The 18,439-nt window shown below is 37.8% G+C and overlaps 1 protein-coding gene across 6 annotated transcripts in view; it reads left to right on the top strand.

Moving 5' to 3' along the window:
* Positions 1-18,439, top strand: part of LOC120516152 (histone deacetylase 9) — a 710,327-nt gene that overhangs the window by 415,554 nt on the left and 276,334 nt on the right. The gene's annotated exons all lie outside the window — the stretch shown is intronic.

Genomic DNA, 18,439 nt, shown 5'->3' with positions numbered 1-18,439 from the left:
TAAACCATTGTGAAATGCAGTGTATGTACCATGTTTCCTCACATGAGGCCGTTTCCTTGTTCTGCCACCCACCAACAGTACTTCCATCTCTCCAGTCTTTCACATCTTTCTCCATGCAGCTCCATTGATCTTTTTTCTGCTGTGACCCCAGTCTGCACATTCATGCCACCGGCTCTGCCTCACACCACTCAATTTTAGTCAGAGGCATCACCCTGTCCACTCACTACCACAAACACACTAAGCTAAGGCACGATCCTTCTTAAGGGTCATCAGTGCCCATGCACCAAGGCCAATGGATTTAAGCAGAGGAGTGGGTGTCTTAGGTGCTGTTTGTTAAGTTCTTGCCAATCTCTCTCTGCCCCACACACACAAACACATCTTCTGTAAGAAGTGCCAGAATTTTAATTCCAAAAACATCACTCATCTTTATTTAGTATCATAGGTCATACAGTGGCTTGTCTTGCTGCTTCTCAGCTCAAGCTAATGTGTTCAGTTCCTTTCCCTGTGGTGAAATTCCATGTTCTTCCTGTGTCCATGGCAGTTTTTTTTTCATGTACTCTGGTTTATGTTCAAGCCTCAGGAATTTGCTTGACTACTTCGTCTTCTTCTTTCGGCTGCTCCCGTTAGGGTTCGCCACAGCGGATCATCTTCTTCCATATCTTTATGTCCTCTGTATCTTGTTCTGTTACACCCATCACCTGCATGTCCTCTCTCACCACATCCATAAACCTTCGCTTAGGCCTTTTCCTCTTTTCCTCTTGCCTGGCAGCTCTGTCCTTCTGCTAACTCTCTCCCCTTACCAGTCATACTGCCAGCATTCAAAGTTCCTACCCTCAGTTCCACTCTCTTTACTTTCCACCTCTCCTCCTTACCTCCGGACACGTTTCCCCCTCTTCTTCTCCTTCTTCTTCTGGTGATTCCAGTTTGACTGTGTGTTTGTGAAAGTGTGCCTGCGATGACCTGTCACTTTGTCTGGGGCTGTGTCCTACTTCAAGTGTAGACATTAGGTTGCATTGACTCAGAGTAAGTGGGTTCAGAAAATTTTTGAATGAATGAAAAAAACAAGGAAACAGGTCTTCTATAGAGAGAAAAAATTAAATAAGGCATAATTTATGTAGCAATGTTTTACATTATCCAGGATTGGGTTCATATGGTTATGTATGCTTAAGGTAGAGGTTATAAAAATCTAAAGCATAATTCAGAATTTAAAGAATACACTTTTGTCACATGGACAGATGTTAAAAAAAAAAGAAAAGAAAAAGCTATCTTTTTCCGAAAGGTTTATTATCCTGTCACAGTTGATTCAAAATGATAAAGCTTTGTCGCCCTTGGAGAAATTAAATTTAAAAATAGAAGCTGATTCTGACTGGTACAAGACAAGTGATTGTCCAGGTAGTTTTGGTTCATCCCAAAGGCTGCAGTCAGCTCGCAACAAAATGTCAGTGTGCTGATTGCCATCTCTTCATGTGATGAAATATTCATGCCTTTGCTGTGCTCCTAGCAAGCACTATTGATTTCTTGTGTAAACTGTGCTATATTTAGTCCAGACAAATGGAATGTGGATTGCTGTAGAGAAAAAAAAAGCTCTTACCTGCCATTTTCTTCATAGCCTTTAAGCTATTATTTACAATCAAACACAGTTTTGCAAATTTTACAGTGATTTCTCACATTTTTATGGCTTCTCTTGAAATGATAGTAATGAAGCCATGAAGAGCTACACTCACTGATTGAACAAATGGCAAGGGAAAAACCTAAGCCAGTTTGGATTAAATCAATTGATCTTGATCTGAAGGGTAAACTGATCCAGACCTTTCAAAAATGAAGTGCCAGATATGCATCAGTCCCAATGTACCACTAATACACTGATTTAATTTAATGTCAAGCGTTTAATTTTTTTAATTATAAAAAGATTTGGTAAAAATGTCTTTCCAGAAGCATAACAATGTATTTGTTTGAAATTTATGTGAAATTGTAATCTTTATGACAAAGTAAGCTGCACAATATTGCAGTAATTAGCACCTCTGATGCATGAATTCAGGGTTCAAATCCCATGCCTTATTGTTGTCCATGTGGACTTTGCACATTCTTTCTGTATCTGTGTGGTGTCTTCTCCTTCATCCCCAAATACAGCAGCTGTAGTTCAGTTTCATTTTCAATCCTAAATTAGCTCCAGTGTGCATGTGTTTGTGAGTGGCCAGTGTGGTGGACTGCTGCCTTTTCCAACACTGTTTCCTGCCTTGTGACCTGTGCTGCTGGTTTAGATTCTGGCTTCCTATAGGAGCCACAATTGGATTAAGCTTGTTTGACAATATAATTTATACAAGTTTTTACATCAAGTTGATCCTAAACAATAAGGCTTTGTGCCACATTGGTTTGCATTCAAATATGTGAATAGTATATAAAAGCAACTTTCAGATAATGTTAAAAAAGGGATTTATCAGTTTGGACAAAGCTTACACGTGCTTGTGTCCTAATACTGGAATGTATGGCTCTACCGACATGTTTTAATCTATTTTAGAGTCACTAAGAGCTGAAGCCTCTCCCAGCAGGCTCAACTGCAGTGCAGGAACCTCCCCTGGGATGCCAGTCCATTGCAGGACACACCTAAATAGACACCCACACATACTCAAACAGATTTGCCTATTAACCTAACACACACATGTTTGAGATGTGTTAGGAAAACCCACAGAATAATCCCATGTATACATAGGTGAGAACATTCAGGCTTCAAACAGAAAGCAACCATATAGGATATATAAGGAGTCTAACTCAGCAGCAATGTGTACTTTTGGGGATATTAGCTTTTGTATACAATCCATGTACTTAATCACATAATATGTGCGTCTTGGGAACTGCAGGTCTGACATTGTGTTCAGCAATACAGGGGTGCCGCAGGGGACTGTACTTTCTCCGGTTCTGTTCAATCTATACACATCAGACTTCCAATATGACTCGGAGTCCTGCCACGTGAAAAAGTTTGCTGATGACACTGCTATTGTGGGCTGCATCAGGAGTGGACAGGAGGAGGAGTACAGAAAGTTAATCAAAGACTTTGTTAAATGGTGTGACTCAAACCACTTACACCTTAACACCAGCAAGACCAAGGAGCTGGTGGTGGATTTTAGGAGGCCCAGGCCCCTCATGGACCCTGTGATCATCAGAGGTGACTGTGTGCAGAGGGTGCAGACCTTTAAATATCTGGGAGTGCAGCTGGATGACAAATTGGACTGGACTGTCAATACTGATGCTCTATGTAAGAAAGGTCAGAGCAGACTATACTTTCTGAGAAGGTTGGCATCCTTCAATATCTGCAGTAAGATGCTGCAGATGTTCTACCAGACGGTTGTGGCGAGTGCCCTCTTCTACGCGGTGGTGTGCTGGGGTGGCAGCATAAAGATGAAAGACGCCTCACGCCTGGACAAACTTGTTAAGAAGGCAGGCTCTATTGTAGGATTAAAGTTGGACAGTTTAACATCTGTGGCAGAGCGACGGGCATTAAGCAAATTCCTGTCAATCATGAATAATCCACTGCATCCACTTAACAGTGTCATCTCCAGGCAGAGGAGTAGCTTCAGTGACAGACTTTTGTCACTGTCCTGTTCCACTGATAGACTGAGGAGATCGTTCCTCCCCCACACTATGCGACTCTTCAATTCCACCCGGGGGAGTAAATGCTAGCATTAATTTTATTTAAATTTTTTTCATTTTATTACTATTTAATTTAATATTGTTTCTTTGTATCAGTATACTGCTGCTGGATTATGTGAATTTCCCTTGGGATTAATAAATCTATCTATCTATCTATCTATCTATCTATCTATCTATCTATCTATCTATCTATCTATCTATCTATCTATCTATCTATCTATCTATCTATCTATCTATCTATCTATCTATCTATCTATCTATCTATCTATCTATCTATCTATCTATCTATCTATCTATCTATCTATCTATCTATCTACATAAGTCTAATTCACTCAGAAGCATGTCTTTGAAAAATAAACCAAAAACCCTGGAAGAAATGTCATTTAAACAAAGGGAGAGCATGTAAAATGGCAATGAGGGATTAACCACAGTCTAGCTGTTGTGAAGTAGAAACACAGCTTTCTTCATATATCACTCAATACATGACTATATACAATATATAATATACTAGCAAAACACCCGCACTTCGCAACGGCGAAGTACTGCCTTAAAATTTTTATTAAGAAGAAAATTAAACCTTTTTAAACTTAGGGAAAATATACCAATAATTATTTGTTAAGGATCTCTTTGTATACCACATTGTGAGTTCGGCCCTCCGGTTGTAATATGACCAAGCTGTGCGCTGAACTTACTCATGCAACGTACAGTTGGCCATGTGAACAGTAATCTTGTCTCAAATCTCACAGCTTGGATTGCTGCTGTCAAAATCGGTTTGAGTTTCATGGTTTGTTTCAATTACGACAGTATTTGCAGGATTTGTTGTGTTGAAGTGACATTCGGCATCTGTCAAGCGTTGTAACCATACAACCGGTTTCATCGATAACTTTGCATCCAGCTTTTGAGAGTTTAAACATTCATAAACATCAAAGTGTCCACCACTGAAATCGTCACCTGTGAATCTGAGATGTTTAACAGGTATTGGTGGTTGTTGAAAGATGTAAAATATTTGGCCATTTCGGTATACTTGAAAGCGACAACCGAACAATTCAGCGGCAGTCATCAACTCACATGCAGAACCGTAGGTGAAGGGCTTAAGCATTTCAGTCTTCTAGTGCTCCTGTGTAGTATAATTATCTCCTGTACCGTCATCAGTCCACACCTTGAACCTGTCCCAGTCATTCAATACATAAGACATAATGTTCCTCCGAATATTAAGAGTGAGCCTGATATGGCCGTGCAATATCAACTCTTTCTTCTGTTTCTTTTTCCGGTTTCTTTGTGGTGGCGGCCTGTGCCACCACCACCTACTCAAAGTATCATGATGCACCAACATTGATGGACTGAAAGCCAGAAGTCTACGTGACCTTCATCATCAGGTCCTTCCATGAAAACCCTAAATACAAAGAGGACTGTTTGACTTATGTTAGGTAGATTGCCCAGAGTGGACTGGGCGGTCTCGTGGTCTGGAACCCCTACAGATTTTATTTTTTTTCTCCAGCTTTTGGAGTTTTTTGTTTTTCTGTCCACCCTGGCCATCGGACCTTACTTATTCTATGTTAATTAATGTTGACTTATGTTTATTTTTTATTGTGTCTTCTATTTTTCTATTCATTTTGTAAAGCACTTTGAGCTACATTTTTTTGTATGAATATGTGCTATATAAATAAATGTTGATTGATTGATTGATATGTAACAAAGAGAATGGAAAAGGCAGGTGCCATCTCCGGGCATGGAAATCATTCGGTAAGTGACAGTTCTTTGATCGATGGTGATCACCTCGATAGACATGTTAATGGGGGTACGGTTGGAACGATAAAGGAAATGGGTACCTGAACAATGTAAAGTAAGTCTAAAATACCTAAACAATAACTATAATCGTAATAAATGAACAATAAAACAGCGGAGAAGCCGTGGATTAAATAAAAAGGCTGTAGTTATCAGCAGGGAGACGTGAATCCCGTGGCGAAGCAAGGAAGGGAATGTAGGGACCGGAGCAATGGACGGCCTTATATAGGCAGGCAGCCAACAATATGGGAGGCGTTGGGATGGGGGACCCAATGCCTCCTCACACGGTTACTGAGCTGCAGGCTATGGACATATATATGTACGTAAGTAGGATTCAGTTAGCACTGGGAACCCGCATACCAAATTTCTTGAGGATTTGCCCATAAGTAACAAAGACCATTGGAAAGTTCAATATGGCGGCTGACAGTGGCGTCATACCACCGAAATAAGTACGTACATTGGTTTCGGTTAGCACAGGGAAGCTGCCTACCAAATTTCGTGAAGATGGGGCCATAAATAAGAAAGTTCAACATGGCGGATGTTGTCGACCGTTATGACCGTTATGTGTAGAATTTTGAAATGAAACATGCTTAACTTTTGTAAGTAAGCTGTAATGAATAAGCCTGCCAAATTTCAGCCTTCTACCTACACGGGAAGTTGGAAATTAGTGTTGAGTGAGTGAGTCAGTCAGTCAGTGAGGGCTTTGCCTTTTATTAGTATAGATACAATATATAAAATATATATAATAATACCTTAATTAACAAATCCTTTGAGAACAAAGCTCCTTTATAATGAAGTAGGAACAAAATGCACTACGGAGCAGATGCAAATTCAACTACCAGTTTGCTCGAGTATTGTGTTAGTGATTGTTTATCTCTGATATGGTGGTTAATGTAGAACATGACATTAGTGTATGTGATTGCTTAGTCATTTTACACATATTGAAGATATATTAATATTTTAGTAATTAATAAATATAATTTTCTCTGTATGTCAAGAAAGTGTAAAGTAATAAAATAAAATTCATATTATTAAAAACGATACAGTGTGAGAAAAGAAACATAACATGAATGTAGCAGAATCATTGGGGCTAGCACTCAGTTCTTAAAAGAGCCAATGCCTAGCATCAAAGAGAAAGAGTGTATAGATAGCACTTATCATCAAGCACTTCCAAGATGCTTCTCTGCTGCCAAAGTCCAAAAGTCTGGGCATGTGGCCATTGGTAAGTCTTCTTAAGGATCCTGGCATGGATCATCTCACAGAGTTGAGAAATGTGATGCAGAATGTGTTACCTCTGAGCCCAAATGAGGTGTGAGGTGGAGCCAGTCATGGCATAAATGTTTGAATGAGGTAGATGACAGCTGCCTAGTGGCCAAGAAAGTAGGCAGCAGATGGCATCATGGGCTCCGTGACACGCTTCCAAATATATCTTTAAATAAATTTATATAAATGTACATGTACATATATGTGTATATATCTATTCAATATATCCAAAAGCATGCATGATTAGGTAAATAGGTCATTCCAAATGTGTACGATGCAAATGAGTGTAAGCATGGCTATTTGCATGCACGGGCTTTGCAATAGAATAGCACCCCTCCAAGGTTGGTTTCTGCCTTAAATGTAATGGTGCTTGGATAGATAGTTGCTCCCTACAAACCTGAGAATGTATAGGTAATTTTTTTAGAAGAAGGCATAAAATCCATGGCCACTTCATTAAGTAATCTGTCTCTTCAAGTTGACAATGAATATACCAGTGTGTTTCATAAGCTAGAAATTACACTGTTTCCTGAAGTCAATCTTTGTCTAGTAGTTAAGAATAGAGTGGATTGAAAAAACATGAATAGTAGTTTAGCAATTTATAATAGAGTAGAATGAATAAACAACAGTGTCCATGTATAAAGAGACGGCACCTCAATATATAGTTTGATGTAAAAAATAGAACACCACTGGCCTAACTCCATATTTTGCAGATCTCTAAAGTAAAAAACTAAATACAACTTTTACAGCAAACAAACTAAAACAATAACATTTTTACGAAAAAGATAATGTACAGTTATGATATGTTTGATAAACTAAAAAAAACAAAACAAAATAAGAGTAACTGTGAAATTGTTTATGTATATTCTATATCTATATATGTATATATAGCATCCAAGAGGTTTAGAAACGTTAGAATGGGCAAGATGCATTTCTAAGGAATTTTGATCGTGGTATGATTACTATTGCCAGACGTGGTGGTTTTAGAGAGACAAATGCCCTCCTGGGATTTTCACATGCTACAGTTTAGAGTGTTTACAGAGAATGGTAGGATAAGTGAAAAAAAGCAGAAAATCCTACAGTTTTGTGAGTAAAAATGCCTTGTTAATGAGTCAAATGGTCAGACTTATTCAAACTAACAGAAACATCACAAGTTACAAACGTTTTGCACCTTGACGTGAATGCATCAAAAAAACACTTTATGTTTCCTTTCATAAAAAGATTAGGCTACAGTGGTAAATGGTGACCAAAAGTGGATGGTTGAGTATTGAGAACATCCTGATCTAGTGAAACTCGGTTAATCTAGATGGCAGGGTCAGAATTTGTATAAACCGGATGAATCCATTGGGTTATGGTATATCATATCAATGGTACAGGCTTGTGGTGGTAAAGTAACAATATGGGGTATAACAAATGGAACATCATTAGAAATCCATTTGATACTTAAGCATTGTTGGAATAAGGTGGAACTGGAGATTTATGGCATGAATGTGTTCCAAGAAAATCTGTAAGAAGTATGTGGTGCTATCAAGTCAGCATGGGTGAAACTTCCTAAGGGATGTTTCTATCACCTTGTTGAATTTGTGCTCTGAAAAATTCAGACTTATTTAGAGACCAAAGTAGCTTCCATCCAATACTAGGTAGGTGTAAATAATAATGAAACCACATCGTTCAGTTCTGAATACGCAAATTGTAATGGATGTTGGAATGTAGAGTATTTAGAGTTTATGTATTGTAAACATACTTATATATATACTCCATATATTAAGTTTGACTACAGGATTAGCTCAATATAGTATTTCATGATGTTTTATACTGTATATGTTCTTAATTATAATTTCTTATTTGGCAGAAGAAGGATAGAAAAAATCTCTGTTGTTGAGACTCCTTCATGTGACTTTTAAAAATGCAAATAAAATGGACTAATAAAATGGTTAACACTTAGCAGCTTAGTTAACTTTTTAACCTTTAGCTATATTTTTGCAGATGCCCAAAGATGGCAATTTTGTCTAACTCCTACAGTATATACACTGTATATACATATATAGATATAGAGATGCAGTAGATGTGCATGTTTGTATTTAGATATATGCACACAGGAAGTCAATATTTAATATAAAACAGCTAACAAGATCATGAAGTGAACTGCTTTCAACTTTTCATTACTCGTATAGGGTATTTACCATTATCGTCATTCCTTTAGTTATTTCCTCCTAATGCAATAATCATTTGCAGCCCAAAAAATTCTGACCAGTAGTCGTCTTTGTACAGCTTCTTTTTGAGACTGTGTTGTTCATATATATACAGTATATATATTTTTTGCTTTCATTTCCTTTAAATCTGAGCCACTCTAACACCTATTTGAAGTTCTGCTGTGAGGACCTGACAGGGCTGGGCCGTATGACTTCTTGCTTTGGTTATCAGAGTAAAACGGAGACCAAACAATTCTTGTCTTTGAGTTAAAACAGTTCACTGCAGTGTTTAGTCAAGTACCTTCGAAAGACCCGTTTTATTTTCAAAGTGACCAGTAATATCTACTAAAAAGAAGCGCATGTTCTAAATCAACTGGAAATCTGATGCTTTTTTTTAAGCTAATAGTGAACCATTTCAGGAAATAAAAAAGAGCTGTATCTTTGTGTCAGACAGAGTGTTTATATTGGTTCAGTTGTGTTTACACCAATAAAGTATTGTATGTTGTACTGAAAATGATTAATAGTCATATTGTATGCTTATGGTATTAGTTCAACCACCAATGATAATTTATAGTATTCTGCTTGTTTGAATTAGATGTGTAATTTTGTCTTTTTAATAAAAAGTAAACCTAATAACTATAATACCATACTTTTGATTATTAAGGTTTAAAATAATGCTATCAAATTAAATGAAGTGGGAGTTCAGGGTAATGTTTTTAGATAAGTGCAGACACAGGAAGCAGAGGGTGATGGTGCGAGGAACCTCATCAGAACTGGCCGATGTTAAGAGTGGTGTTCCACAGGGGTCAGTGCTAGGGCCGCTGCTATTTTTAATATATATAAATGATTTAGATAGGAATATAAGTAGCAAGCTGTTTAAGTTTGCAGATGATATACCAAGATAGGTGGATTAGCAGATAATTTGGAATCCGTTATATCATCACAGAAGGACTTAGATAGCATACAGGCTTAGGCAAATTTTTGGCAGATGAAATTTAATGTCAGTAAATGTAAAGTCATATACATAGGAAGTAAAAACGTTAGGTTTGAATACACAATGGGCGGTCGGAAAATCGAGAGTACACCTTATGAGAAGGATTTAGGAGTCATAGTGGACTCTAAGCTATCAACTTCCCGACAGTGTTCAGAAGCAATTAAGAAGGCTAACAGAATGTTAGGTTATATAGCATGATCTGTGGAGTACAAGTCCAAGGAGGTTATGCTCAACCTTTATAATGCACTGGTGAGGCCTCATCTTGAGTACTGTGTGCAGTTTTGGTCTCCAGGCTACAAAAAGGACAGGGCAGCACTACAAAAGGTCCAGAGAAGAGCGACTAAGATGATTCCAAGGCTACAGGGGCTGAATTATGAGGACAGATTAAAAGAGCTGAGCCTATACAGTTTAAGCAAAAGAAGATTAAGAGGTGACATGATTGAAGTGTTTAAAATTATGAAGGGAATTAGTACAGTGCATCAAGACTGTTATTTTAAAATGAGTTCATCAAGAAAACGGGGACACATTTGGAAACTTGTTAAGGGTAAATTTCGCACAAACATTAGGAAGTTTTTCTTTACACAGAGAACGATAGACAATTGGAATAAGCTACCAAGTAGTGTGGTAGACAGTAAGACAGGGACTTTCAAAACTCGACTTGATGTTTTTTTGGAAGAAATAAGTGAATAGGACTGGCGAGCTTTGTTGGGCTGAATGGCCAGTTCTCGTCTAGACTGTCCTAATGTTCTACATTGTGTTACTACCAATAACAGCAATTTGGTTTCTACCTAAATGTGCAAGGTCTTAAAATTCCATTTAATCTTTAAGGTACATAGCCCTAGAAAGTGACCGAAGATTTGGCTAGATGGTTCTTGTCACTTGAGAGCTCTTTCTTCATGCTCCTGCTGGTTTTTCAGTTCATGGATACAATTTTTATTCACTTTAATTTTTACAAAAGTGCATTTGGTAACTTTATATTTATTTTGGAAACAAGTGTAATAATCATGAGGCTGGCAAATAATTCTACGAGGCAAAGGTAATGCAGGGCAAGGACCATAGTGTGAGAGAAAAATACACATTTGATGTGCCTCTACATGTCCACATGATACAGAAACAAACACTTATGGACCATTACATTGACAGAGGCCAAGAAGAAATAACTAGGCAAGTGAAGGCAAAAGATGGCTACCAGGTAGGACCCTGCTGGATATGAAGAGTCCCATGAAAACCAGCAGATGCTAAAACAAATTGGTGAGGTTATTGGTAACAATCTTGTAGAGCTTTTTCAGAAGGTATCAGGTATACTGTATTTGCTTCACAATAGTGTAGGAATTACACTGTCAAAAACTATAGCTTCCCAGAATCTACCAGCTTTATGGGTGTACTTCCCTTGAGATTTCAACATTTGAGTTTAATTGGACATTTCCAAATGTGGAAATAATTATAGGACTTGTCCTGGAAGCAATGCAGATGTCAGTCAATGCCAAAATGATTTTACTCAAGACAAGAAGTAGACTTTAAAGATAGGAGACCGAGGGTAGTAGGAGGTGAGAGGAAGAGCCCTTCTTTGAGATATCAGAAGGTACAGTGGGAAGTCAATATATCGTCTTGACAGAGTAAAAATCCATAAAGTGTGGTCTACTTGAGTTTATTACTTTGATGCTTTATTCCCTTCTGTGGGCCATATGGTTTAATACAACATCTGTATATATTTTGATGCACTTGATCATTTGTTCCAGAACAAAATAACTAGTGGCTTGGTATACTGTATATACTACAAGTCATACAATAATATTATTTGTCCCTATACTACTTCTTCTTTCAGCTATTCCTGCTTTTTGCTGGTGATAGTATTACTTGCTTCTGACTTTTGATATTTCATTAAACATATATTTAAAGTTTAATTGTTGAAGATGTTTATCTATATCAAGACCATATTTACATTGTTTCAGTACTTGAAATAATATCTGACATTGTGAATAAGTGATGGTGAAGGCTTATGTACCCTAAGAAGAAGATGCAATATTAATTTAATGAATCTCTTTAATCATTTTAGTGTGGGTGTGACTCAGACACTACCCTAGCAGCACAGAAACATTGAGCACATGGCAGGAGCCAACTTACAATCACAGGTCACTGTCTTGCACACAGTCAGATTCACTCACACTCATCCTTTGCCAGCAATCAACTTATGCTGCAATTATTATCAATTCTTGTCTGAAAGTACGTTGTCTGTGCCCGCTGATGACCGAGTGAAATCAGCTGGTGATTACCTTAGATTGGTATGGAATATAAACACAGAAAACCTTTTTTTTCTCTGATTCAATTACTCATTCATATCAAGCCTGCTTAATCCAATTCAGGCTCAGAGGGACCAGTTGTAAGTGGGTCACCAGTCCATCACAGGGCATGATTATTGGCACATTCACACTCTCTGATACACGGTCAGTTTGGAGTTTCTCAGTTTCAGCTGATGTCATATTACATGATCATTTGTAGTGGGGCATGTCAGACTTGCCAGCTGAGTCACCGATCTCATTGCTGCACCTTGTCAATTTACATGACTGACAATCGCAGACCATGCCATATTTACCAACCTAGCTTTGATTTTCCAGCATAGTTGTGCGCGCCCTTTATTCTGACAGCCAATAGCTTGCTGATGACGTGTGCAGTGCTATGTGAAGGGTTAACAGCTGCAGTGAGTACAGCAGGATTCTTTGCATTTTTTCATTTTCTATTTTGTCATGGTGTGTGAAACACAAGACATCATACAGATCAGCCTCTCATGTTTGTTAGATTCAAAGCCATTGTGCTCCATGACAGGGGCCTGCACTCTGTGAAGGGTTGCCAGCATCTCTGCCCTTCTTTTTTCTTTTTTCATTCTGTTGTAGTATGTAAAACACAAGACATCAGAAAGACGAGCTTCTCTTTATTTGTGAGATTCCACAAGATATCAGAAAGACGAGCTTCTCTTTATTTGTGAGATCCCAAACACCCATATTCCTTACTCCTCCGTGCTTAATTCTATGCATTGAACTTAGGTTTCATTGGTTGTCAGCACTCAGGCACACACAGCCCTCTCTTCTGACTGAAAAGAAAATCAAACCTGCTTGATTTCTTCATAGCCAGTCACAGACTAGTTGTTCTCAATCATTGGGTATGTCGCATTATGTGATGGTCTTCATGAGAGCGCATCACTGATTACCTCCAACTGACTAAGACTATGTAAACGAAGGCTACAACTGAAAACTGCTGCAAAAATCATGTAATGTGGCATGAGCTTAACATGACATGTATGTTTTTCAGATGGTAAAACCAGAGTAGCTTGAGCTAACATCATGTGGAGATGGGGGACTATGTACACTCAAATTGAAATGTGAGATGTATCTAAGGCACAATTATTGCTGTTTCTTTCAGCTACTTCCTTTTAAAACTAAATTTATTCTTGCCAAGTTTTATGGCTGGGGTTGTGTTTATAATTTGGGAGAAAAAAAATTCTGTTGCGTGACATATTCACATATCAAGGTGCCCATGGGATCTTATATCATCTCACCAAGTTAATATGTGGCCGATCTGGCTTTGCACATGTTTTCTTTAACCCCTTCGTATCTCCCTCTGAGATGTTGTTGTTGTTAGCTGCTAAACTGAAAATACACGCTGAAGATAATGACAGGTGTCTCTCGGATCAGGGCAAGCCACAGTAATTTAGCATGAGCTGGTAACTAATTAAAATATTGGCAGAGCATCCAAACAAACACATGTGCTTTATTTATCCAGCATTACTGTGGGCACTAAGTAATTTAGCTATGTAGGTAATAGTGACAAAATATAGTCATAGTAAAAAACAATCTGAAAAAATCTTTTTTTTTCTCTCTTGCTGCAGTGCCAGTCTTTGCAGTAGTTTGTGATGTACATGACTTTGGAGAACTAAAATGAGAGTGCACAACATATGCACATTTGTCATGTCTGTTTGTGCTCAGTAACTGGGGCCTTGTGTGTGCAAGGAGACAGCAAAATATTTAACCTACTCAAAAGATATGAGTATAATATGTTGAAATATCTACACAATAAGACTGTCCATCTATTAGAAAAGTGTTGATTACAAGAAGTGTATGACTGACTGATCATATAACTATTCGATTTAAACAAACATGAGAAAAGAAATTTCAGGTGAACTCTTTCATTCATGCAGCCATTAGGCCAATAAATGATCCCACACATAGGCTGTTAGAGATTAACTATTTTTATTTCAAATACAGTTTTTGTTTTTTCTCCTTTGCATGCATACTGAGACAAAAGCAGCAGTGGTCCAAATTGCACATGAGTAGAACATGGGGAAAGTAACCATTAATTGTTTCAGAAACACCTTTGAGTTATTAGAATCAAATAAATTAGACATTTTTAGCAATTGGAATAGATGTGTCTGGTGGGATGATGTGATACTCATCCTAAATGTTATCCTGTGGCAAATTCAAGCTTGTATTGTGTAACTGTTCCTGCTGATTTCCAGATGGTATGGGATATTCTGGATACAGATTGTCTGTACTTCTGGAAACATGGCTGATTGATTGCCAAATGACACTGGCAGGTTTGCTAATAGAGACAGTTTAATAGGTGAGATATTCTGCTAAATTTATTGTCACAGAGTCACACCCCAAGAAAGCAGAGAACAATACCCCATACCATGATTCTCTGGAGTGTGCTGATTGAGAATGTTGTCCAGATTGCACTATTTTGCAGTCCGTGTGCATGTCCTTCTACAAATGATGTGACATGTGTCTCTAAGTGAAATGTTAATTACTTCTGCAAATATGACCTCACATTGTTAAAGAAGTTTCATTGTCCCATCCAGGTTCATCTGGAAAGAATCACCATGATGAATGTCATGAATAAAGACATTACCTTAAGGTCCATTGTGGGTACCTCTTTTCTGCAAAAAGTGTTAGTGTTAACCTGCCCTCCTGTACTGTTGTCACTGTAGGCCTTTTAGATCCTGAAGGGAATGAGATCCTTATTGCTAAACATCTTAAGCAGTATAATCTCACTATCTCATTCATACGAGCAGCATGTGCTATAAGATGACCACCAGGCATCATGAGCACTAATGATTTTTCCCCTCTCAGAGGTGCTTTTTTGCTAATATGACAGACAAATGTGTCATTAAGACATTCTTGATATGTTATAGCGGCAGTACAAGAGCTCCAAGGTCACAATTATCCAGTTATGCTCAATAATCACCCAAACTGACAAAAATGTAACATAGCAGACCATTCAGACCTCCTAAGCACAGTTGACTGATATTTCCATGTACTTTTAATTTATATGTTTAATTTTCCTTTTTTATTTACTTTTTGTCAATTGTGTGTTTTAAACCCTTTCACGATCCCTTAATCATATACACTTTTTCATTGGTTCATCTTTTCCCTTGTTTGATAATGTCATCATGTCTGGCAGCTGCCTATCTTGAGTTACTGAACCCAGCTTTAGATAACTCCACTAGCAACTCTCATCTCCTCATACTCACATAAATCACTTAAACCCAGAGACACACCCTAATACTCAGAATAAGCACTTTTAAGAGAGTGATCTGAACTGGGCTGTTGATGTCTGCTCGGGGTGGATTGACATACCACTTGTGTTCATTGCTGTCAATCTAGTTTCCTTCTCAGGAATCTGAGGTAGAACAAAATGAGTTTTAAAAAATAGATATGTGTGGGATAAAAGATATGGAAAATCTACAAAATGTATGGATACTTTTTAAAGTTTTTCTCGTTTATCTCCTTTACTATCTTTTACAAAAAATTATGTTGTGCTGCAGTCATATGACAAGAAAAAAGAGGGAGTTTGTCTTGATAGTTTGTTCTAGCATTATGCTTAGTGCCTAAAATAATTATTTTATGTTTCTTCTCCGATTACCTCCTCTATGCTCTCACCCTACCACATACTGCAGTGCTTGATGGCATGGTGCTCCACTATCCAGTCTCCTTGTTCAGTTCCTTATCTCAGAAGCCAGAGCCTTTGAAGGCATTGTCAAGTGGTGTGCAGCTGACATGTTGATCCTCTAGGATTCTCGAGCATGGACTGCTGTTTGTCCATGAATAATTTATCTAAATAAACAAATTCTACAGAATATATACCCTTTTTACTACTTTATACTGTAAGTGCATTAATAGAAAGTGGGAAGTGTTTCTGTTTTCCTTTTGAGGCTACCTGGATTCCATTATCAAAAATGTATTTTGATGCATTCTGACTGTCGGTTTTTCCTTTTCGCTTCATTCTTTATACCACTGATGTTACCATCAGCAATGTGCACAAAAGATGAACCAGTTCTGGCCAAGACATCAGCCTACTGCTGGACTGCTTTAAAGACACCAATTAATCTAACAGTGTTTTAGACAGTGAGAAACCAGAGGTGGCACATACTTGGGAAAACCTTTGGTACGGTGTCTTTTCAGAGAATCCTTGGGTGCTACTAGTTTAATTTTTTGTAGAATGAGCTGTTGGTCATGGAGTTCCGAACGAGGCACATTACCTGCATTGTGAGGGAGTGTCAGTTACACCACTACCACCAATATGGAGTGATTCCCCGAGGGTGATCTGGCTCACAGGATCCTCATTATTGAAGACCTGAGTGGCTGGACCAGACCAAGAGGATGCCCACGTAACACCAGGCAGCAGCAGATAGACAGTCATTTCTGGAGGATGGGATTAGACCTCATGTCTGCCTGGGGGGGGTTTCCAACCAGGATCCTGAGCTGTTTTGTTGTGTGGTGGGTGCGGCAATGGGCTGTACCAGTGCATGCTCCCCAACCTGACCTAACCTGACCTGTTGTTTCTGTAATTGAGATGCTGTTTCTCCTATATTCATGTAGGTTTTTGCTGAGTACGTCATGTTCCTTTCATATCTCTTAAGACATGCAGGTTTGGTCGACTGTCGGCTCGATATAGGCTGTGAGTGTGGATATATTTGAAAGTGTGTCCATTAATGGACTGGTGTAATGTGAAGGGTTAGATTTTTGCCTTGTATTCCATGATGCCGCTGAGCTATGCTCTGACTCTGTAATTATCTAAGTAGCTTTAGAATATGCAGCAAATTGATAATATACAGTATATGAATCAATATTACATATAGTGTCACAAACATTGTCATTTTTTTCTCTGTGAAAAACAGTGTGTTGATAGATACTCATAGTCTTAAGGTCCAAGTCTAAACAGAAACAGTGTTACCTACCACACATATTCTTAAAAGGTATATAAACTTTATTTCACAAAAACAGTTTATGGCTGATAGTAACTCATACAATGTCAAATTTAAACCATAATCTATTGAATCATCCTCAGGTAAGTGGCTCACGTGAATAAGATTTTTAAGTTATTTTAATCCCCCAACATATACATTTTCTGTCCAAACCAAATGTGTGGGCAAAGCTATAAGCCCTAAGCATCATCTAGGCCGAGCAGAGTTCAGAAATGTGAATCTGTGGGTTGAATAAGCTGACAAAAATACACAAGCACTGAAGTGCCATTTATAAACTTTGCACATCTCCAAAATAAAGATGAAGAGGCTTCAGAAATAATAAAAATTTGTGACCACGCGCACACACAAAAATAAAAGAGCACAGAAATAAAGTTTGTTGCTGCAGAGGTCTTGTGAACACGTGGACTACTAAAAACAGACATCTCACTTGTACATACATAGAGAAAACAGTGATGAGTTTCTTTTAATATGAATGCCTTTTAAATTTGTATTCCACTGCTTGATTTATTATGACAGCAATTAAGTCCTTCTTGAGATGTGGACAGTGAACATATTTATTAGCATTCTTGAAATGAGGATGACTTTAATGAGAAGGTAGAAACTAAAACTTAGAACATACCATATAGAATCTTTCATGATAAACTCATTACATGGCTGACATAGCACATGCTAAATGTTTTTACGGTTTATGCAGGCCAGTTTTTTTAGCTTGCTTAGCATCACACCATGATGCAAGAGTGAAATTTGAAGTTATCAACTTGTTGTTTTCAGTCCACATTTTTAAAAAACTTGTATATTCCTATTGAGTACACAGCCATCAACTTCTCTTCTGTGCCAGTTTGACTCTATCCAGAAGGAATAATGTGTAACTGGGTTTATATATTGTGTGATTAATAATGTACTTAACAAACATACAGTAAGATAAAGGAAGTTATTTCACCAATAAACATACTGACAATATCGGGCAAGGTCCATCTCAGTGTGCTAGATGTAGTGAAGCACCTAAAGTTCCTGCAGTGTTTTTAAGATAGCCTCTCAGTATCCAAGACTAAATGTACTAATATCTAACCCTAACCCTAACCCTTATCCTAATCTAATCCTGTGGTGCTGAACTACAAATTCAGAGTGTCTTCAAAATCTTTAACTTTTCTACTCCCATGATATAGCAGTTCACTCTTAAAGTTGATAAATTTGCAATATAATCCCCAGAAAATTTACATTATGCTGACTAAGACATAAGGTGGATAAACTTCCAAGATGAGAGAAAAATGACAAATTTTTAAGCATGTATTTTGTGTTAAG

The sequence above is a fragment of the Polypterus senegalus genome, chromosome 15 (genome assembly GCF_016835505.1).
Source record: "Polypterus senegalus isolate Bchr_013 chromosome 15, ASM1683550v1, whole genome shotgun sequence".
NCBI lineage: Eukaryota > Metazoa > Chordata > Cladistia > Polypteriformes > Polypteridae > Polypterus > Polypterus senegalus.
Note: the sequence above shows the minus strand (reverse complement) of the source record. Positions and strands in the feature narration are given on the sequence as shown.